Here is a 23,594-nt window from a genome sequence, read left to right as displayed (position 1 = left end):
AAAAAAATTGAACGGAACACAAATAAATGGAAATATATACTGTGCTCATGGATTGGAATAATTAATATTGCTAAAATGTCCATACTATCCAAAGCAATATACAGATTCAATGCAAACCCTATCAAATACCAATAGCATTTTTCACAGATGTGGACAAAAAATCCTGAATGACCAAATAAACTGTGAGAAAAAAGAACAAAACTGAGGCATCATGCACCCTAACTTCAAATTATACTACAAAGCTATAGTAATCAAAACAGTATGGTATTGGGACAAAAAACAAACACATAGATTAATGGAACAGAAGAGAGCCCAGAAATAAACCTGTGCACATATAGTCAATTAATATATAGTGAAGGTGCAAGAATATACAATAGGGAAAAACAATCTATTCAATAAATGGTGTTGGGAAAGTTGAACAGCTACATACAAAATACTGGACCATTCTCTTACACCATATACAAAAGTAAACTTAAAATGGATTAAAGACTTGAATGTAAGACCTGAAACCATAAAATTCCTAGAAGAAAGTGTACACTGTCAGTTCTGTTTTGTATATCTCCTCATGCAAAGACAACAAAAGCAAAAATAAACAAGTGAGATTACATAAAAGTATTGATAAAAAGCTTTTGCACAGCAAAGAAAACCAAAAATAAAAGGCAATCTACAGAGTGGGAGAAGATATCTACAAATCATATATCCAATAAAGAGTTAACATCCAAGACTTATAAAGGACTCATACAACTTTATATTACAAAAATGAAAAATCTGATTAAAAAATGCACAGAGGACCTAAATAGATATTTTCCCAAAGAAGACATATAGATGGCCAATGAGCACATACAAAAAGGCTCAACATCATTAATCATCGGGGAAATACAAATCAAACTACAATGAGATATCACCTCATACCTGTGTCAGAATGGCTATTATTCAAAAGATAAAAAATACTGTGTTGGTAAGGGTGTGTAGAAAAAAGCACTCTTGTACACTGTTGGTGGGAACGTAAATTGGTACAGACATTGTGGAAAATGATATGGAAATTCCTAAAAAGTTAAAAGTAGAACTGTTATATGATCCAGCAATTTCATTTCTGAATATTTACCCAAAGAAAACAAAACCGCTAATTCAAAAAGATATACATACCCTAACTGTCATTGCAGCAGCATTAGTCAAGATATGGAAGCAATCTCAGTGTCCACTGATAGAGGAATGGATAAAGAAAATGTGCTATATATATATATAATATTATATATATACATATATATACACAATGGAATATTAATCATGAAAAATGAAATTTTATCATTTGTGACGATGTGAATGGACCTAAAGGGTGTTATGGCAAGTGAAATAAGACAGACATAGAAAGAGAAATGCCATGTGATTTTACTTACATGTCAAATCTGAACAACAAAACAAAGAAACAAACAAAACAAAACGAAAACACACTCACAGATACAGAGAAGAAACTGCTGGTTGTCAGAGAGGAGGTTGGGGGGGATAGGTGAAATAAGCAAAGGAGATTAAGAAGCACAAACTTCCAGCTATAAAATAAATAAGTCACGTGTATGTGTAATATACAGAGTAGGCCATAAGTCATGTGTATGTCTAATACACAGAGTAGTCCATATAGTCAATAATATTGTAATATCTTAAATGGTGACAGATGGTAATTAGACTTATTGTTATGATCATCTCATAATGCATGTAAATGTTGAATCACCATGTTATATGCTTGAAACTAATGTAGAATGCTATGTCAATTAAAAATAAATACATAGAGACACACACACACACACAAAAGAAATGTGTTCAATGAATAAATGTTCTGCCTTTGGAAATTGTTATTCTATAGTTCTCAAATCTAAGAATTATATACCCTTTGGGACACTCCCACCAGTTATACCCACTTCAGAGAGCTCCTTTACAACACCACCATGACAAGGCATCATCTAAACTACCAGCAACCCAGTGCTCATGACAAAACCATTTCTATATTCCAGCAACGACAACAAAAATCTGACCTTTCTTCATCGTTTCAAGGACAGCAGGGTGCTGGTGGTAATGAACATGAGAAGTTCTAATGAAGCTCATATACAAGGAACAGAAAAAGATCTGTCTAATCTTTTCCTTTTGAATAAACTTAAGGCATATTATCTACAACTTTCTGTAACTTTCTATCATGTATGTCCTATGCAGAAAGGCACAGGTGGCTCAGATGATAAAGAATCTCCCTGCAATGCAAGGGATTTGGACTCGATCCATGGGTCAGGAAGATCTCCTAGAGAAGGAAATGGCATGGACAACAGCAAATATCTCCAAAGAAAAGCACTGCTTACTGTCAAGGGCAAATAAACTATGGCATCAGTCAAAGCATAATGTACCAAGAGAATGCCAGAAGGATAGAGGGCAATGCAATTATGTTTTCAGTTCAGTCGCTCAGTTGTGTCCCACTCTGCGACCCCATGAATCGCAGCACGCCAGGCCTCCCTGGCAATCACTAACTCCTGGAGTTCACTCAGACTCATGTCCATCGAGTCAGTGATGCCATCCAGCCAGCTCATCCTCTGTCATCCCCTTCTCCTCCTGCCCCCAATCCCTCCCAGCATCAGAGTCTTTTCCAATGAGTCAACTCTTCGCATGAGGTGGCCAAAGTACTGGAGCTTCAGCTTTAGCATCATTCCTTCCAAAGAAATCCCAGGGCTGATCTCCTTCAGAATGGACTGGTTGGATCTCCTTGCAGTCCAAGGGACTCTCAAGAGTCTTTTCCAATACCACAGTTCAAAAGCATCAATTCTTCAGCGCTCAGCATTCTTCACAGTCCAACTCTCACATCCATACATAACCACAGGAAAAACCATAGCCTTGACTAGACAGACCTTAGTCGGCAAAGTAATGTCTCTGCTTTTGAATATGCTATCTAGGTTGGTCATAACTTTTCTTCCAAGGAGTAAGCGTCTTTTGATTTCATGGCTGCACTCACCATCTGCAGTGATTTTGGAGCCCAAAAAAATAAAGTCTGACACTGTTTCTACTTTTTCCCCATCTATTTGCCATGAAGTGATGCGACCAGATGCCCTGATCTTCATTTTCTGAATGTTGAGCTTTAAGCCAACTTTTTCACTCTCCTCTTTCATTTTCATCAAGAGGCTTTTTAGCTCCTCTTCACTTTCTGCCATAAGGGTCGTGTCATCTGCATATCTGAGGTTATTGATATTTCTCCCAGCAATCTTGATTCCAGCTTGTGCTTCTTCCAGCCCAGTGTTTCTCATGATGTATTCTGCATATAAGTTAAATAAGCAGGATGACAATATACAGCCTTGACGTAGTCCTTTTCCTATTTGGAACCAGTCTGTTGGTCCATGTCCAGTTCTAACTGTTGCTTACTGATCTGCATACAGATTTCTCAAGAGGCAGGTTAGGTGGCCTGGTATTCCCATCTCTTTCAGAATTTTCCACAGTTTACTGTGATCCACACAGTCAAAGGCTTTGGCATAGTCAATAAAGCAGAAATAGATGTTTTTCTGGAACTCTCTTGCTTTTTCCATGATCCAGCGGATGTTGGCAATTTGATCTCTGCTTCCTCTGCCTTTTCTAAAACCAGCTTGAACTTTACTGAAAAATAATTTGTTAGAAAACATCTTTTTACCTTGGTCTTTTAGCCTTATAGTGGAAACAGCACCTAGCTTGTAAGTCTTCAAAATACATTTTTTCATCCTTTAAAGAAAAACTCAAGAGGAGGGAAGCAGGTCTGCTGTCTATACACATAGCATATCACACTATACAAACTGTCCTTCTTAGACAACTACTCCTTTGGCATCTGGTTTTTGTACAAGATGTACGCTGTTTCCACACTGCCACAACAAATTGGAGAATTAAAAAACAAACTATTTTTGGATTGAGATAGTAGGGAAAAAACATGACATGACAGAAAGGCATTGAACTGGGACTCAAGAGGCCTGGATTCCACTCCAACACTGCTGGTGGGAATGTAAGCTGATGCAGCTGCCATGAAAAACAGTATGGAGTTTGCTCAGAAAACTAAAGTAGAATTACTATATGATCCAGCAACCCCACTCCTGGGAATGCACCCAGGATAAAACTATAATCCAGAAAAATACATGAACCCCTATGGTCATAGCAGCCCTATTCACAGTAGCCGAGACATGGAAACAACGTAAATGTCCATCAACAAATGAATGGATAAAGAAGATGTGGTACAAGTATACAATGGAATACTACTCCATCATTAAAAAATGAAATAATGCCATTTGCACCAACATGTAGGGTCTTAGAGATTATCGTGCTAAATAAGACCTTTTCCAGTCTTGTGGCCACTGCTGAGTTTTCCACATTTGCTGGCATATTGAGTGCAGCACTTTCACAGCATCATCTTTCAGGATTTGAAACAGCTCCACTGGAATTCCATCACCTCCACTAGCTTTGTTTGTAGTGATGCTTCCTAAAGCCCACTTGACTTTACATTCCAAGATGTCTGGCTCTAGGTGAGTGATCACACCATCGTGATCACTCACTTAATACCACTGTATCATGAGTGGTGAACAGAAAAATAACAGAATTCTGTATCACCAAAACTACCATTTAATAGAAAAACCTGTAATCACTTTTTAAAATCCATATGCATATCAGAATTATCTTGGGATTTTCTGAAAAATACAAATGCCCATATACTGCTTTTTTTCCAGCAGAGCTCCAGATATGTTTCTAACGAGCAGCTATGCTTAAAAGCCACTGGATTATATTGGGACCTTTTACTTTTATCTATTTTGGTTTACTTTTTCTATTTCATATTCAGTGCTCCCATTTCATTCACCTTACGTTTTTCCAATTTTTCCATCTCTTCTTTTTGGTGTTCTTTATCAAGCATAGTAGAAAAGCTCTCATATACATATAAATAATATGCATAATATATATATTTAGAAAATTTATGAGCTTTTGCCTAACTAAAAAATTTATGACATTTTGATTCCACTTGTTCGACTATGAATAGAATGCTAGATTTCTAATTTTAAAAATAGATATGTAATAAACAACAAAGGTTAACTGTATAGCACAAGGAACTGTAGTCAATATTTTGCAATTACATATAATGGAAATTTCAAAACCAACATATGTGTACTGGCATAAATGAATTACAAAAAAAAGAATTTCACATTTTCAAATGTAGTCATGCTTATCTTTTTGCTAGTTTTTCTAAATGCTCTATGGACACCTAATAACAACATATGAAATATAAAATTTGAAATTTATTTGTGTAGGATATAAGATTAATATAAATAGAAATTATATTTAAATTATTAATGACATCATTCAAGATGCTTCTATTCTTACTTTTTTCTCCACTTGATATTCTCAGAAAAATGATAATATGTCTATGATTGCAATTTTTTTCTTTTTGCTTATATTTCTTCTGATTTTTGCTTTGTGTATTCTTATTTCTTTGTTGTTAGCTGTCTGATGGTTTATGTCTACCTTATTTGTGAATTGTTCCTTTTAGCATTACAAATATTCATCTTTGTTTCATTTTAAAATTAATTATTTAATTTAAAAAATACTTAGGAGTAAACTTACCTAAAGACCTGTATGCAGAAAACTCTGAGACATCGATGAAAGAAATCAAAGACAAAACAAACAAATGGAGAGATATACCATGTTGTTGGGTTGAAGAATAAATATTGTGAAAATGATTATCCTACCCAAAGCAATCTGTAGATTCAATGCAACCCCTATCAAAGTACCCATGGTATTTTTTCACAGAACTACAGTAAATAATATCACAATCTGTATGGAAACAAAAGACCCTGAATAGCCAAAGCAATCCTGACAAAGAAGAATGGAGCTAGAGAAATCAACCTTTCTAACTTCAGACTTCACTACAAAGCTCCAGTCATCAAGATAGTTATAGTACTGGCACAAAAATAGAAATATAGACCAATGAAACAAAATAGAAAGCCTGGAGATAAATCCACCCACCTACAGGCACCTTATCTTTGACAAAGAAGACAAAAATATACAATAGAGAAAAGACAGTCTCTTCAGTGAGTGGTGCTGGGAAAACTGGGCAGCTACATGTGAAAGAATGAAATTAGAATACTTCCTAACACCATAAACACCAAACAAAAATAAACTAAGTAAACAAAAATAAATGCCAAATGGATTAAAGACCTAAATGTAAGACCAGAAACTATAAGACTCTTAGAGGGTAACATAGACACAATACTGTTTGACATAAACCATAGCAAGATCCTCTATGACCCACCTTCTAGAGTAATGGAAATAAGAACAAAAATAAACAAATGGGACCTAATTAAACTTAAAGCTTTTGCACAACGAAGGAAACTATAAGCAAGGTGAAAAGACAACCTTCAGAATTGGAGAAAATAACAACAAATGAAACAACTGACAAAGAACTGACCTCCAAACTATACAAGTAGCACAGGAAACTCAGAAAAACAAACCAGAAAACCAGAAAAACAAACAACCCAATCAAAATGTGGACAGAAGACCTAAATAGACATTTCTCCAAAGAATATATACAGATGGCTAATCAACACATGAAAAGATGCTCAACACTGCTCAGTATTAGAGAAACCCAAATCCAAACTCAATGAGGTATCATCTCACATTGGTCAGAATGGTCATCATCAAAAAGTCCACAAACAATAAATGCTAGAGAGGGTGTGGAAAAGGGGGAACACTCTTGCCCTCTTGGTGGGAATGCAGACTGATACAACCACTATGGAGAATAGTATGGAGATTCCTTAAAAAGCTAGGAATAAAACTACCATATGACCCAGCTATCCCATTACTGGACATACATTCTGAGGAGACCATAACTGAAAAAGATATGTACCTCCATGTTCATTGCAGCACTATTTAAAATAGCTAGGACATGGAAGCATGTCCTATAGCATGTCCAACAGCTAGGACATGTCCACCAACAGATGAATGGATAAAGAAGTGGTAATACAAATATACAACAGAATATTACTCAGCTATAAAAATGAATGCATTTGAGTCAGTTCTAATGAGGTGGACGAACCTAAAGCCTATCATACAAAGTGAAGCAAATCAGAAAGAGAAAGACAAATATTGCATATTAACACACATATAGGAATCTAGAGAGATGGTACTGATGAACCTATTTGCAGGGCAGCAGTGCAGTCGCAGACACAGACAACAGACTTGTGGACACAGCTGGGGAAGGAGAGGGTGGGAAGAATGAGAGAGTAGTGTTGTATATACGTAAAATAGATAGCCACTGGGAATTCGCTGTATGACACACGGAACCCAAACTGTGACACCTAGAGGGGTGGGATGGGGAGGGAGGTTTTTAAGAGGGAGGGGGCATATGTGTACCTATGGAGGATTCATGTTGATGTATGGCAGAAACCGTTGCAGCATTATAAAGTAATCATCCTCCAATTTAAAATAAAAGATTGTAAAAAAATGACAGCTATGGAGTTTCTTCCACTTACTGACTTTTGGATCTATTCCAAACTACTTTGCATCAACCCCTGGGAGAATAGGAAAGCTCAAGAGACCACCTCATAAAAGCTTTGGAAAGTACACATTACAGTAAATGAATGGACCTTTATAAACAGTGAAATGGCTTAAACAGTGGCACCAAATGCAGTGTCAGCACTGAACTCCATAGGCTTTCCTGAGGGCCTTGCCAGTCAGCCCCACTAAATCTCCCAGCACAAGGAGCAAGGCTTGGGGACATGAGTTATGGAGCTTCCTGGGGATAATGCAGGTCATTGCAAAAGTAATTTTGATGCTCTCAGTTTAAGAAAATAAGAGTCAGAGCTACCTGCTGCTAATTAATACTCATTTCACACACATAAAAAGCTGGTTTCTCATTTACAACTAGCAAGGGGTTAAAAGCAGATAAATCAAACCCACCTATACCTCTCCTCCCTGTTTGATTGTCAACCAACTCTCCCACCCACCAGCCAACCACAGCTCAACTCTAACCTGGCTTAGGAACACTTACCGTGGTCCTGCTAGAGCTCCAGGCCAGGTCAGTAGATAGACTTTCATGATGCCTGGCTAGTTTGCCCCCTACAGAGCCCATGCTCTGAATTTGTTTTCCATTAGAGTCATGCTGGGAGGGATTGGGGGCAGGAGGAGAAGGGGACGACAGAGGATGAGATGGCTGGACAGCATCACCGACTCGATGGACATGAGTTCGAGTGAACTCCAGGAGTTGGTGATGGACAGGGAGGCCTGGCATGCTGCGATCCACGGGGTCGCAAAGAGTCAGACACCACTGAGCGACTGAACTGAGTGACATCCCCTCAAACCTATCTGCATTGCCTGATCCATCTTCCTCTCCTCCGCATCGATTAGCAGTTTTCTCCCGCGGTTCTCCAGCTTTACTATCACTAAGTACAACCCCTCTTCAAATCTTTTCTTTCTTTTCTCATCCTCCAATTACCCCTACCTGACAACAGAAATCTCAAAGTTCAAATCAGCTACTCCATGTACTCTGAACGCTACACCCCCATTCCCAACCCCGAGAACTTTTCTCAAATTTCCACTGTCCTGATTTCCTTCTTTTCCCTGGTTCACCCTTTATCCCCTTGTTTCACTATGACTCATCTCCATCCATCCGCCCAGATGTCTCAATTCTCGCAACGTGTGTTTCAGCCCCTCTTGGAGTTGAGTAAACTCCCATCCTTACCATCCAAGTAAAAGAATCAATAGAAGAGCTTAAACCTGTGCCTGGCAAGTAATGAACAGCAAAGAAAAGTTATTCCTTCTCCTCCTCCTCTTTTTCTATTATTATTAGTATTCCTATTTTTTTACCCTGCGAACTCTTTCCCCATCACCACTAATTCCACCCTAATTCAATAACTAAAACCATCACTCAAAGTTCACTGCAAATGATCTAAATCTTAAAAAAAAAAAAAAAAGGCAGGGGGAGGGGATGGAATTCCCTGGTAGTCCCGTGGCTAGGACTGAGTGCTTTCACTTCCAGAGGCCAGGGTTCAATCCCTGGTTGGGGAACAGAAGATCCCACAAGCTGCGCTGCATGGTCAAAATTAAAAATTAAAACTTTAACAACAAAAAATACGCTCATAGCCTGAGAATAGATTTAATTAATGCCTTGTTGTAAGTGCATATCCTTCGACTTGGCGGGTAACAACAGCATCTACCAGCTTTGCAGACAACTGAAAATACTCAAACAGCATGCATTCATTCCCCTTCCTCTGCGAGTTAGCTGGTGGCCGGGAGGGGTGCGGCCCGGAATGCCTCTCCCAGCGCAGAAGGTGGGCGCCCAGGTGATGTCACTATGGCTCTCTCTCTCCCTCCTCTGCTCTCGCCTCCTGGCTTAGCTGGGAGATCTGCAGCAGGGGGCTGCCTCAGGGGCGCTTTGGCCGCTTTTAGGCGCCGCGGAGCACGCAGGAGTCCTGGGAGGGGGCCGAGGCCAAGGTCCAGATGGGGCTGAGGCAGGCGTACTACAGCCTGCAGCTCCGAAAGCTAAGGACCCTGGAGCGGGAGGGTGTAGAAGGCGCGCAGAGGCGGCGGCCGGGCGAGTGCAACCCCCTCGCAAGCACCTGGATGGGGGACCTCCCCTCGCATTTACCTGGACTCGAGCTGCGACGGCGACGCTGGGCTTATGCTGAGCCAGCCGACCGCTCGGGCTCCTCGAAATCTTCACGTCGACCTTCTCCGGAGCCAGATGCTGCAGGCTCGTGGGAGCATTCAAACTGCGGCTCGCCCCGCCGGGGCCAGGTCCTCTATGTCCCGGGCTCTGCCCTGGCCACGCCCACCACACCCCCACCACGCTCCGGTCACGCCCTCTACGCCCCGCGCTCCGCCCCAACCTCGCCCTCCACGCCCCTGGCTCCTCCCGCACTAGGCGCCCCCGTACTCGACCTGGGCTCCCAGGAAGTGGATGGCACAGAGGACTAAGCACCCTTGTGCCATCGACAGGACTCACCTCAGTGGCTGCGAAGGAAGGGTGTCAGTGTTTGGGGAGCTCCTGTAAACGTGCCAACAAGGAACAACTTTCACTCCCTGACAACTACTTTAGGTTAGTTGAATAGAAATAGAAAAAGCACAGATCTAGCTGCCACACACAAAGACTTAAAGATTTACCCTTAGTTTTAACCAGAGGAAAAAATAAATACATATTCAGCTTGCCTCCACGACACTGCTTCTTCGAGTCCTAGCTTTTAAAAGCCTGGGTAACAAAACACCCTGCATATGCTAGTGAAATTAGTCAGTTCGACAAAGACAAATACTGCATGATATCACTTGTACATGGAATCTAAAAAATATGAGGAGCTACTGAATATAACAAAAGAGAAACAGACTCACAGATCTAGAGAGTAAATTAGTGGTTACCAGTGGGAAGAGGGGGGCGCATTATAGGGTAGGAGATTAAGAGGTACCAACTATTATGTAAAATAAGCTACAAGAACGCGGGGAATATAGCCAATATTTTATAACTATAAATGGAGTATACCTTTAAACATTTTGAATCTCGATATTGCACCCCTGTAACATATAATGTGTAACCAAGCAAAACCAAATAATGCTGCCTTCCCAGGGACAGACTCCCTCACCCATATCCTCTGCTTTAGCTCCTCTGATAAGTGCCTAGATGGTAACAGCTGATGTACATTTATTTCCTGAGTTGTTTTACAGATGCTAAAACCCCCAGGTGGAAGATGCTAACTAGTTCACTACTCCATGACCAGAGTACATAGCCTCCAGGTCTACTGGAGCCTAATATTGTTCAGTGGTTTCGTCAAGTTTGACTCTCTGTGACCCCTTGAACTGCAGCACACCAGGCTTCCCTGTCCTTCACTATCTCCCAGAGTTTGCTCAGACTCATGTCCATTGAGTCCATGATGCTTAAGGACAATGCCTAACTCTAAGGTAAACTCCTGTGACACGCCCTGTTACCTCACCATTAACCAGTTGGAGAATTGTGCATGGGCTGGTCATGTACCCTTTGGCTTACGTCCCTCACCTTTCCATTGGCAACTGCAGGCTTTTTAAGCAGTAGCTGTCCAGACTCCTGGTATGGTGCCTTCCAATAAATGCTGTACTTTCCTTTACCACAGCCAGGTGTCAGTAGTTGGTTTTTCTGTGGTAAGGCTCAGTAACAAATGTATATCAACTACACTTCAATTTACAAAAGAAAAAAGATTAATAAAAATCCAGGTATCCATTCTTGGACTCCCCCAAAACTGCCATAAAAGTTGAGTTTTATGACCCAGAAATGGAGTTTGGGATTCTAAAAAGCAGGTTTAGCCCCATTTTTATACAAGCTTTTCACCATGCTTCTTAGATGTCTATGGAATCACTTCACACACTGCAGTATCCCCAATACCTACAACAGTGATGCATAACAGGTGCTCCATAAATATACATGATTCTATTTAATTGACAAGTACTACAATATTTTCAGGGCTTCCCTGGTGGCTCAGCTAGTAAAGAATCCTCCTGCAATGCAAGAGATCTGGGTTAGATCCCTGGGTTGGGAAGATCCCCTGGAGAAGGGAACTGCTACCCACTCCAGTATTCTGGCCTGGAGAGTCGGACATTACTGAGCGACTTTCACTTCACAGTATTTTCAAAATAAACATAGACCTTATTATAAATAAAATATCAGATCTATCTACAAAATGGCTTTCTTTGTGCCAATTTTGCCTTGCTGGCAAATTATTGTAAGCATAAGTAAGACTAAAAAAGAGACTTAAAGTGTCTTTAGTTAGAAGGAAGTAAAGGTATTCCAGAAGAAAAATTCAGTGAAACAAACACTTGCCACTGCCATATATTAGATACTTAATGAATGTTAAACTCTACATGTATTTTCCTGTGTATCAGATACAATGCTATGCCCACAGAAAATGAATCTGAGTCTCAAAGACGTTAACTACCTTGCCCAAATTTCAGAGCTACTGAGAAATTTCCCTGAGACTGGAATCCCTGTCCACCTGACTCTACAGTTTACACATTCCTACTTGGTGTTACTGTCTCTCCAATGTGCGGGTTGCTGAATGTCCACGACCTGCAAAGCATTGTGTTGGAAGTTTTGGATGGTCCAGAACTGAGGACCATGTAATCCCCTTTCAAAAGTAGGGTTAAAATCCAGTTGAAAGTGGAAAAATGGTTGAAGGCAGCATACAATTAAAGGCAAACAAGAAGGAAATGGTCAAAGGAGTGCACTGTGTTAAGAGAACTCAAGTAAGAGCCATCTGCTGTGAGTGGGGAGATGGTAGGAGGAAATTAGAATTATGAACAGGGATAATGCTTGAAATGGATAGGTAAGGTTTTTAACAGTAGTAATGCAGAACAGAGAACATTTTCAGGCATAAACAAAGCTCCAAAGAAGAGAAAGCAATATGTGTACTTAACAAATGAGTGAGCCAGTTTTTTGAAGCATAACAGACTCTTAGGGGAGCAGATTTGGGCCTTAAGGGATGCTGAAGAGCAGACAATAGAATCCCACCATTATAGATATTTGAGCAGAAAATGACACGTGGGAAGAGGCATCCAAGGGTGTTTAAGTGTAGGGGACTGGAACATGCAAAGGCTGAAGAGACCAATTCACAGTTTTTTGTAAGAATCCAGGCCAGGATTGTTGTTGTTGTTGTTTAGTCGCTAAGTTGTGTCCAACTCTTTGTGACTCCACGGGCTGTACCACACCAGGCTCCTCTGTCCATGTATTTCTCCAGGCAAGAATACTGGAGTGGGTTGCCATTTCCTTCCCCAAGGGTATCTTCCCCACCCAGGGATGAAAAATGCATCTCCTGCATTGCAGGCAGACTCCTTAACATCTGAGCCACCTCGGAAGCCCCATAGGTAGTGTAGTAATATCATATCTTGTTTTAATCACATAAACGTAAGTCAACTATCCTCCCCAAAAAAAGGTAAACAGTAACTGGAAAAAAAAAAAAGCCAAACCAAGGATTAATGAGACACAACTTTTGATGGTTTCTTCTGGCACATGCCACTCTAACTTACAACCGTGACCTAGGTAGGAGTAACCCTGAGACTCTGGTTACTGCAGTAACAGGAGTAGGGCATGAAGAAATCCTGCCTCCTTGTGGCCATTTCCCACAACAGCAAACTTAAAAGATATTGCTTATGTTGCAGTGAAATAAGTTTTCTTTTTCTCTTTTGCCTTTTGAGTCCCTTTCTGCTTTAACTGTTCCTAATCTACAGTCTGAATTGATAACTAAGTTTTCTTCTTTTCAGAAAACTAATGTATTGACTGTTTTGAAACAATGCAAAAAGGAAAAAGAATACACAATCCTTACGCCTTTGTGGAAATAATTTTTTTTTTTTTGGAGGAAATAGAAAAATGGCTTTAATCCCCAAGCTGGCAGAGTAGAGAACACAGTAGGCTTGTGCCTCAGGAACTGTGCCCCTGCCACGGGGAATCAAGGAGATCATATAGTCAGGACTCACAGTCAGAGGTTGGAGATAAAGAGCAAAGGTGTAAGGATCCTGTATTCTTTCTTTCTGCATTGTTTCAAAACAGTCAATAGGCAGGCTTCAGGTAGCCTGGTAACTTGGGTCTGGCATTCCGTCCCAGTAGTTAGGTCCATTATCTTTTGTGGATTGCACTACAGCTTTCTTTCTTTAATGCAAAGAGGGAAAAACAAACTACAAGGGGTGTTTACAGAGAAAGTACTGTAAAGTTAAGCATCAGGATGTGACTAGCATAAAATTAAAAGATAATAGATGCAGAGTGTAGCTCATGCAGAATTAGAGGGTGATAGGTGCGGGATATCCCCGGAGAAGAGCAAGGCAACCCACCCCAGTGTTTTTGCCTGGGAAATCCCATGCACAGAGGAGCCTGGCAGGCCAGTCCATGGAGTTGTAAAGAGTTGGACATGGCTGAACAACTAAATAACAACAACCTAAATTCCAATGACATTTTTCACAGAAACAGAACAATCTTAAGATGTGTGAGGAACCACAAAGGACCCAGAATAGCCAAAGCAAACCTGAGACAGGAGAACAAGCTGGAAGCATCTCACTTCCAGACTTCACATTACATTACAAAGCTACCATAAAGAAGTGTGGACTTGGCACAAAAACAGGCACACAGACCAGAGGCCCAGGATAGAGAACCCAGAAAAGTTCTAAGAGCATGTACTCTTGTTAACTCACAAGAATTAAGGAGCCAAGGCAAAATTGGCCATACACTGGGTTCTCCACACCAAGTCCTTCCCCACCTGGCCCTCTGAAGACAGACACTCCTCAGCAGTCAGCCACACACAGGCACCTTTTCCCCACTTTTCCTCACGTTTCTTCACCTTTTTCTTCAGCAGGACCGCCTACCAGCAGGTCCTGAGGAGACCAGGCTCCTGTCTGAGTGAACAGGACCCCACAATGTCCCAAAGCTGAAGCCCTGGTGGGTCCTGAGGGGACCCAGCTCCAATTAGCATGGACTTGACCACCCCTACCCTTGAGTTCCAGAAACCAAAGCCAGGGCAGGTTCTGAGGAGATGGGGCTCCCATCAGCTATGCTGGGAGCCAAGCCCTCAGGCAGAACACACAACCCCAGGGCAGCTCAAGGAGGTGGGCTCACGTTCCCTGCCAGCCAATGGGAAAGCGCAGATCAAGCCACCCTCACCTTCAGCTGAGGCCCTACCCCCTGGGGGAAGTTCTGCTGCCTCCATGAAACTGGGGAAAATAAAACTGAAACAGAACCAAACAGCCCATGACTTTTCCAAAATTGTTACAGAACAATTAACGGGAAACCATATGAAATGAAATGAGTATAAACACAAACTTTAAAATACAAAACTATCAAAATTACTGAAAAACAAAGAAGAAAATCTTCATGACCTTGGTTTTGGTCTGCAGATCATGAGCTTTGAGGTTAGTCCACAAAAAGCAAGTGCATAAAAGAAAAAAATATTGTGGACTTTATAAAATTAAATATTTCTACTCTGAAAGACCTGATTCATAAGGTCAAAAAACAAACCATGAACTGGGAGAAAAATATTTGTAAACTACATACCTAATAAAGCGTCTGGACTCAAAACAGATAAAGACCTCTAAAACAACCCCATAAAAAATTGGGTAAGGATGTGAACAGACACCTGGCCAAAAAAGATATATAGACAGTAAACATCTTACAAGAATTAGATTTAAAAAATCATACTGTTAAAGAATAACAAGTTAAAATCATGTGATATCACACCACACCTTTTAGGAATGCTGAACTCCATATATATGACAATATCAACTGCTGGAGGGTGAGGAAAAAGAAGTCTCCCTCACTGCTGCTGGCATGTACGTACAGCCACTTTATAACACAGTTGGGCAGTGTTTTCCAAAGCTAAACAATGTAATCCAACAATCATGCTTTCAATATTGACTCAAATGCTTTGAAAATTTATCGCAAATTCAAACGAGGATGGAATTATGCACAGCAGCATTATTTATAACAGCTAAAATCTTGAAAAAACCAGGATATCCTTCAACAGATGAATGCATAAGCAAAGTAGGGTATATCCATGTCAAGGTGAGTAGGATATGCTACCCCAAAATATGCCTCTCTGGCATAAGGATTATTCAGTCTAATGAAAAAAAAAAACCAGGAATCTCAGAAAACTAAGAAGTGATTGCCCTTTTGTGAAGGACATTTACAAAAGAGAAATCTCCATATTTAAGGGCTTACCCTCTTTGCACCAGAAATAGAAGGATAATTAAAACTCAAAGAACTTATCAATGCAGAGGTCCTGACTTAAATCTGCAAAAATCATATGCTTCTTTACTGTGTTTTGCATGATAACCTGTCATAATGGGCTTCCCCAAGGTCTTTCTTTTATTTTTATCTGAAATGGTATTTGAGTTGATGGCTTTGGACATTTCAGGAAGTGACTCAGGTTTCCTGGGTAGCTCCCTTATACACATGACATATACAAGTTATTAAACTTCTGTTTTTCTCCTGGTGTTGTCTCAAACTCTGCTACAGTGCTTTTATGAAAAAAAAAAAACGGGAAAATGAAGCTGGGCTCCTGAAGGCCAGTCCTTCTGGTCTAAGCTACTTCCATCAATGTCACAGTGAAAAGAAAAAAAAAGAGGAATGATTTTCTTTTCTTTCCTGAGAATAAAGAAGATAAAGAGAACACTGAGCAGGCCTGATCCCTCCTAGATTTTACTTCACTGTTCCTTATCTGTAGTCTGCAAATAAATTAGCTTTTCTGTCCCCGTAACTCTGCGTGAGCTACATTCTCCATCTATTTGCCTTTAACTCCATGCTACTTGCACCCTGGTGCTTACCTTTACAGCAGACCACCCCTTGCAGTTTTCTTTCTTTTTGCATTTCAGAAAGAAGGCCGCAGTGCAATAAACCAGAGACAACCAGACCTAATTACCAGGCTATCTGATACCAGCTCTGACTTTTGTGTGTTTCTATTGTTGTTGTTTTATAATTTTATTTACTTATCATCTACTTTTGGCTGTGCTGGGTCTTCGTGCTGCGTGGACTTTTCTCTAGTTGAGGAGAGCGGGGACTTCTCCTCATTGCAGTGTGAGAGCTTCTCATTGAACTACTGAGCCTTTGCTCTAGAGCCTCGGAGCCACGACTGCTGTGTTGCAAATACAGAAGGCCGCATGCCCTGAAGCCTGTGCTCCACAACAAGAGAAGCCACAGCAGTGAGAAATCCTAGAAACAAAACAAAGAGTAGCCCCCACTTGCTGCAATTAGAGAAAACCAGTGCACAGCAACAAAGACGCAGCACAACCAAAAATATAAATAAAATAAACAAATAAAAATCAACATTTTAAAAAATTAGAGTAAAACATAAACAACAAGGATTACTCTATAGCACAAGGAACTACACTCAGTATTTTGTAATAACTTAAAAGGGGAAAGATTATAAAGAAGAACAGATATCTATACCTATATCAAGACCAGATCAGCTGGAATGTAACCCATGCTGATGGTGACTGGTTCTGACTTTCAAGACTTCAATCAACTGAAGCTTGGACTCTGCCATGGGCAGAGGCCCTGCATGAACACGCCTGTAAAGTGAAAATCCTAGTCACTCACTCGTGTCTGAATCCTTGCGACTCTGTGGACCACCAGGCTTCTGTGTCCATGGGATTCTCTAAGCAAGAATACTGGAGTGATAGCCATGCCCTCCTCCAGGGGATCTTCCCGACCCAGGGATCAAACCGCAGTCTCCTGCACTGCAGGCAGATTCTTTACCATCTGAGCCACAACGGAAGCCTCAACATGCCTGTTCCCGTAGATTAAAGCTTCCCTAATTTTGCCATTTGGAGAGAGATTGCTCTGGAAAGCTCCCTGGCATTCTCCATACTTCTGCAAGTAATATACCTTTCCTTCCCATGAGCTTTGGCTGGGTTGTATCTTCCGGCTCAACACCACCCAGAGGCAAACCCACTTTTCTGGTAACATCTTTCCATCCAGACTCCCAACCAGCACTCATGGCCCTGTTAGGGGAAGCACACTGACTAAAACCGCCCACCCTGACCAGGCACCATAGTAATCATTTGCATGAGCTGATTTATGACAGGGGATCCTGGTAAGGAACAGGGAACTAATAGGCCACTACCAAGCAGAAGAGTTAGGGAATGGTCAAAATTTGACACCACATGTCCGACCACCTCCCAGAATCCTTCTCACTGGCATCCATCTTGGCTGAACAAGGTGTGCACCACCAGGAAGGACTCTAAGTCAGGATGATTGGCTAAAGACAACCCGGAAACTAATCCCATCACCATAAAACTTGAGACTGCGAGCCACCTGGCAGAGCTGTTCTCTGGGGTTCCCTTACCCCTACTGCTCTCCATCCGGGTGCTGCTTCCCAATAAATCCTTTTGCTTTGTCAGCACAATTCATTTCCGACTGTTAGATAAGAGCCCAGTTTCAAGCCCTAGAAGTGGTCCCCCTAGCTGCAACAGCCCCACTTGATAATTTCCAGTCAGTCATCTTGCTTCCAATACATGGAAATCATGTTATTTTTCTATGAGCAAAGATATGTAAGGGCCAGAAACAGTGTCCCTATTTTATCTTCTGAAGCCAGTAGGTCTCAAGCAAACTCACCTCTGTAGACCCAATTCAATGCCTTGTTCTATGGAAAACACTAGCAGGGCTTTGGGGTTTTATTTATATCTCATTTCTGAAGCCTTTTAATACCTACATTAAACGTACAGATTACTCATCAGTGCCACTTCTACTTTGAGGTTAAAAATCCTCCAAGTTTTTTCTAATATACTTACCATTCCATTCGTTGCGTTGAAATGTTTGACCAAATGCTATTTCTCTCGTGTTTCATCAGAATTTAGTTAATTACACAGTTGTCGCCAAAATAAAGCAGTACTCATCACATACAGTTCTTGCCAAAACTGGATTTTACAAGGTAGGGCACAGGTGGGCCAGGAGAAAGCTCAGGAGCACGACTACAGTCTCCTAGAGCCAAGATTCTAATTCAGGGCACTGGACGAAAACATCCACCCTGAGGATGCACCGCCCACTTAAAGTGCAAGATTAAAACGCGTTGCCTGACAACAAGCTATGAAACCTACCAAGATGCGCCTGCGCGCTGGAGGTCTCTAGGCAGACAAGCGCGGGACCCAGAGCAGCCAATCCCCAATCGGTGGGGCGGGACCTTCTGCGCGCTCCGCATCCTCCCAGCTCCTATTGGCTGGACTGCTTCAGTCGCAACGCAGATTGGTGGCTTGTGCCTGACGCGGCTATACAAGCCAGTTGCTCACCCTTCACTTCGCCTCAGCCGGGGAGGACTGGATGACGCCTATCGCTGAGCTCTCGCCGGACCGGGGTGGGCAGCGCCGGAGGACAGCGGGGAGACTGACAGGAACGCGCCGCCTGCGAAACGCTCGTAAACCCTTTGCTTGACATCTTCAAATTCCAGGCTGCTGCTGCTGCTAAGTCGCTTCAGTCGTATCCGACTCTCTGAGACCCCATAGAAGGCAGCCCAACAGGCTTCCCCGTCCCTGGGATTCTCCAGGCAAGAATACTGGGGTGGGTTGCTATTTCCTTCTCCAATGCATGAAAGTGAAAAGTGAAAGTGAAGTCGCTCAGTCATGTCCAACTCCTAGAGACCCCATGGACTGCAGCCTACCAGGCTCCTCCATCCTTGGGATTTTCCAGGCAAGAGTGCTGGGTGGGTTTCCATTGCCTTCTCCGCAAATTCCAGGCTGGAGGGCCCCAAATCCCAACAGCTTTGAGGAACCCAGGTCCTAAACTGAAGGGAACTCGCGTCTCGTCTGCTTCAGGGACAACAAATCCTTTCACCCACAGAAACAAGAAATGCCCTAGTGCTGAGATCCCTAAATACCTGAAGTAACCCCAATTCCCCTCAGCCTGAGGCACCCTAAAAATAGCACCCGCAGAGAGACCAAATTTCCCTAACCTCAGAGTCCCTGAATACCTCAGCCTGGGGACTCTTAAGCCCTTCATACTCAAGACCCCAACTATCCTGTAGGAGGGAAACCTAAAGCTCCTTAATGAGAAATCCCCGATTTCCTCAGCCTCAAGAGATTCCAAGTTCTCTCAACCTGAGCATTCTACATCAGCCAAAAGACCCCCCAGTCCCCTTTGTTTGAGGAACCCCAGTTCCCCCAGCCCTGTGACCCTGATCTCCTCAAGTCAAGTGGTTTGTCCCTTAGATGTAGAACACACATTATGCTCAGATTTTCCCAGAGTCCCCAGGCAGAGCCACCAAAACCCTTGGAAAAACATTCCCTCTCGCACTGGAACAGAGCCCTGATTTCAGCCTGACACCAGTCCAGCAGTTAGGAACTTCCAGGTCTCCTTAGGACTCCCTCTGTCACCCACAGACACATCCCTCCTAGTGCCTTTCCTCAGAGGGGTCAAGTTGTAGGGCAACAAAATCTTGCTCACATTAGGCTGGTCTATCACAGCCTATCAGGATTTGTCCATCCCACAAAGACCCCCACCCTGACTTTTCCCACACCTTCCTGCCCCAAACACTCCATCCAAGGAAGACAGTGGTCTGGACAGTGGTCTGGGCTATCTCAGCGTTCTCCACAGGCACCCAAGGCCATGAACCCTTACATATCCCCAGAGGAGAGCACTGAGGGAGATGCTGAGAGAACAGAGTGGAAGCCCATGGTGAGAGGTGGAGGTGGCAAAGCCAGGCTCTAAGCCGGCTCTATAGGAAGGATGTGGAGCTGGTCCCTTAAAGACCATAGACTGCTTGCCTGCATTGCTGAGTGAACTTCTCTGTGAAGATACACAGGATGGGAGTGCCTGGCCCTGTCTGGAACAGGTGGGGTGGAGTGGGGCAGAACAGGATACTAGCATCGTCAAGTGCTTTGTGTCCAGGAATAGTTAGGAAATACTCAGTGTTTGCTCAGTTAAGCAGGGCACAGTCAGTAAGGAAAGTCTTCATCCCTGTCTCACAGACACCCAGTGGCATCAGGCTACTCCCTGCCCATAGGTTGAGGAGAAGGCCCAGCTCTAAGGGCTGACTCATATTAGTAAGTCACTGATGAAGTCTATTATTTTCTTTAAGGCCAAAGATGCTTTCAAAGACATTTCCATATACTTCTCCAAGGAAGAATGCGCAGAGATGGGAGAATGGGAAAAAATCTGTTATAGGAATGCAAAAAGGAACTGTGAAGCACTGATTACTATAGGTAACAGGAAATGCTGGGCACCTGTGAGCCTGGGAAACATGAAACAGGTCTTCAGTCTCCATGTTAACTTGGCCCTCTCTTAGGTGGCTACATCTGCTCACAGGCTTCTTTTGTGTGGAGACTAACCTGGAGGAAATTTTTGTTCTTTTTTATCAATGTGGGGCTGGCCCTAGCAGTGCACAGCTCACCTCTTGCCCTGTTCTAGATTCTCCAAGCCCTACTAATTGGCCTGACTTTGTGACACTTTCCATTGCCTCTATGCTTTGTTCTTCCTTCTTAAAGCAAAAATTTTGCTTCTTTCTGGGTCTCAGGGCCACTCGACTAGCATTCATGCATCACTGCAGGCAGGTCATCAAACCCCAGGTAGATGACATTGAGGATTCTGATGAAGAATGGACACCAAGGCAGCAAGGTGAGGGGCCAGGAGGATTTAGAGGTGTCTTCCTGAAACTAACCTGTGTTTATGTCTTAGCTGCATCTCAGGCATTAGCAAAGAAAACATAATTTTCAGAAAACTAGCAAGATGCATAACAATATATTATACAGTGAGACTATCCATATGAAGTTTTTAAATACGTGAAATAATTAGCCTCCCCTTCTCTGCCATTTTATGTGCAGTTTACTCTGCTCCTCACCATGTCTTCTGACAAGACTTTCAGGATCAAGTGATACCTCACCAAGAAACAAAAGCAGAATCATCCCATTCCCTAATGGATTCTAATGAAAACTGGTAATAAAACCAGATAAAACTCCAAGAGAAGACATTGCAGAAAAACAAAGCTATAGGTCTATAAGGAGCCACACACGAGGTGGCACACATATTTGTGCTGTCAAGGTCACTTGCATCTTACCATATGACTCTGAAAACATCATTAATGCATCCATTTGTTTCACTGAAAAAATGATTTCTCTTTGTGTCAGTGTTTCTGCACTGGTGCTTTGGCTCAGTAATAAATATGAGAACTTTTGTTGAAACAAATTATATATATATAGGCATATATATGTAATTATTTATATATTTAAAATGGAGCAACTGACAAATAATCTCAAAAATATACAAGCAACTCCTGCAGCTCAGTTCCAGAAAAATAAACAACCCAATCAAAACTGGGCCAAAGAACTAAACAGACATTTATCCAAAGAAGACATACAGATGGCTAACACACACATGAAAAGATGCTCAACATCACTCATTATCAGAGAAATGCAAATCAAAACCACAAAGGTACCATTTCACGCCAGTCAGAATGGCTGCGATCCAAAAGTCTATAAGCAATAAATGCTGGAGAGGGTGTGGAGAAAAGGGAACCCTCTTCCACTGTTGGTGGGAATGCAAACTAATACAGCCACTATGGAGAACAGTGTGGAGATTCCTTAAAAAACTGGAAATAGAACTGCCATACGCCCCAGCAATCTCACTGCTGGGCATACACACCAAGGAAACCAGAACTGAAAGAGACATGTGTACCCCAATGTTCATCACAGCACTATTTATAATAGCCAGGACATGGGAGCAACCTAGATGTCCATCAGCAGACGAATGGATAAGAAAGCTGTGGTACATATACACAATGAAGTATTACTCAGCCATTAAAAAGAATACATTTGAATCAGTTCTAATGAGGTGGATGAAACTGGAGCCTATTATACAGAGTGAAGTAAGACAGAAAGAAAAACACCAATACAGTATACTAACCCATATATATGGAATTTAGAATGATGGCAACGATAACCCTGTATGCGAGACAGCCAAAGAGACACATGTATAGAACAGTCTTTTGGACTCTGTGGGAGAGGGCTAGGGTGGGATGATTTGGGTGAATGGCACTGAAACATGTATATTATCATATGTGAAACAGATCGCCAGTCCAGGTTTGATGCATGATGCAGGATGCTCGGGGGCTGGTGCACTGGGATGACCCAGAGGGACGGTACAGGGAGGGAGGAGGGAGGGGGAGTTCAGGATGGGGAACACGAGCACACCCATGGCAGATTCATATCGATGTATGGCAAAACCAATACAATATTGTAAAGTAATTAGCCTCCAATTAAAATAAATAAATTTATATTGAAAATGCCAAAAAATGGAGAATATTAAAAAATCTAAATGTGAATAAGTACCACCAAATTCAGCACCAGAGGAGTAAGGGCTGGCAGGTGGCTTCACTGTGTGTTGGTTAGTGTTTTTATCTTATTTTTGAATTCTGAAATAGAAATTAAAAGAACTGACATGGTTGTGGCAGAGTATTGATGTAAGCCTGAATGAAGGTGGATGTATAGGTTTTCCAGTATAATTCTCAATAGTTTTATGTTTAAAATTTATCATTCTTTTTCTTTTAAAAAATGATTATTTTTGCTAAACATTCTTAATAAAAGGGCAACTAAAGCCACCTTAATTAGACTATAAATTCACCAGAGAACTTTCTAATACTAAGCTCATAATGATTCAGTCACTGGGTTAAATTTCTTAGAAGAGGAAAGATATTAACATATTATGTCAAGATACATTATTTATGCATATATATTTAACCACACCACATGATCTTCTTATGCTAAGATGAACCTAATTCTTTGTCTTGATTCTGGGAAAGGGTTTGAAATAACTATTTAGTCTCCCTGATTTTTCCCACATTTCACTGCTGACCAGAGACAGCATCAGGTAAACAAAATGAAGTATACTCATTGTAAAATAGAAGTGAGTAGCTCACTTCCTCTTCTGCTGCTCAGAGTAGAGAGTTTAGAAGAGTTAATCTGCCTAGACTGGAGAAAACAATTTAGATTAGTTCCATGATTCTCCATATATGGATTTCTATTCTCTTAAGTTTTTTTATTATTATTTATTTATTCTTGGCTACGCTGGGTCTTCACTGCTGTGCATCAACTTTCTCTGGTTGCAGTGAGTGGGGGCTACGCTCTACTTGGGTTGCACAGGCTTT

General features: G+C 41.8%; 1 long non-coding RNA gene and 1 pseudogene across 14 annotated transcripts in view; one reads left to right on the top strand and one right to left on the bottom strand.

The window, feature by feature from the left end:
* LOC105603132 (uncharacterized) overlaps positions 1–23,594 on the bottom strand; it is a 147,738-nt gene that overhangs the window by 45,276 nt on the left and 78,868 nt on the right. For 8 of the 14 annotated variants that reach the window (XR_009597221.1, XR_009597226.1, XR_009597219.1 and 5 more), the window contains exon 1: positions 9,617–9,774. The exons of 3 other annotated variants lie outside the window; for them this stretch is intronic. This is a non-coding gene — a long non-coding RNA (uncharacterized LOC105603132). Of the gene's footprint in view, positions 1–9,616; positions 9,775–18,255; positions 18,467–23,594 lie in introns of those variants that run through there. 3 more of the 14 variants (XR_009597228.1, XR_009597229.1, XR_009597232.1) reach the window with 1 other exon arrangement.
* On the top strand, positions 21,295–21,444 carry LOC114109016 (large ribosomal subunit protein eL39-like; annotated as a pseudogene).

The sequence above is a fragment of the Ovis aries genome, chromosome 18 (assembly GCF_016772045.2).
Source record: "Ovis aries strain OAR_USU_Benz2616 breed Rambouillet chromosome 18, ARS-UI_Ramb_v3.0, whole genome shotgun sequence".
In the NCBI taxonomy this organism is placed as follows: domain Eukaryota; kingdom Metazoa; phylum Chordata; class Mammalia; order Artiodactyla; family Bovidae; genus Ovis; species Ovis aries.
Note: the sequence above shows the minus strand (reverse complement) of the source record. Positions and strands in the feature narration are given on the sequence as shown.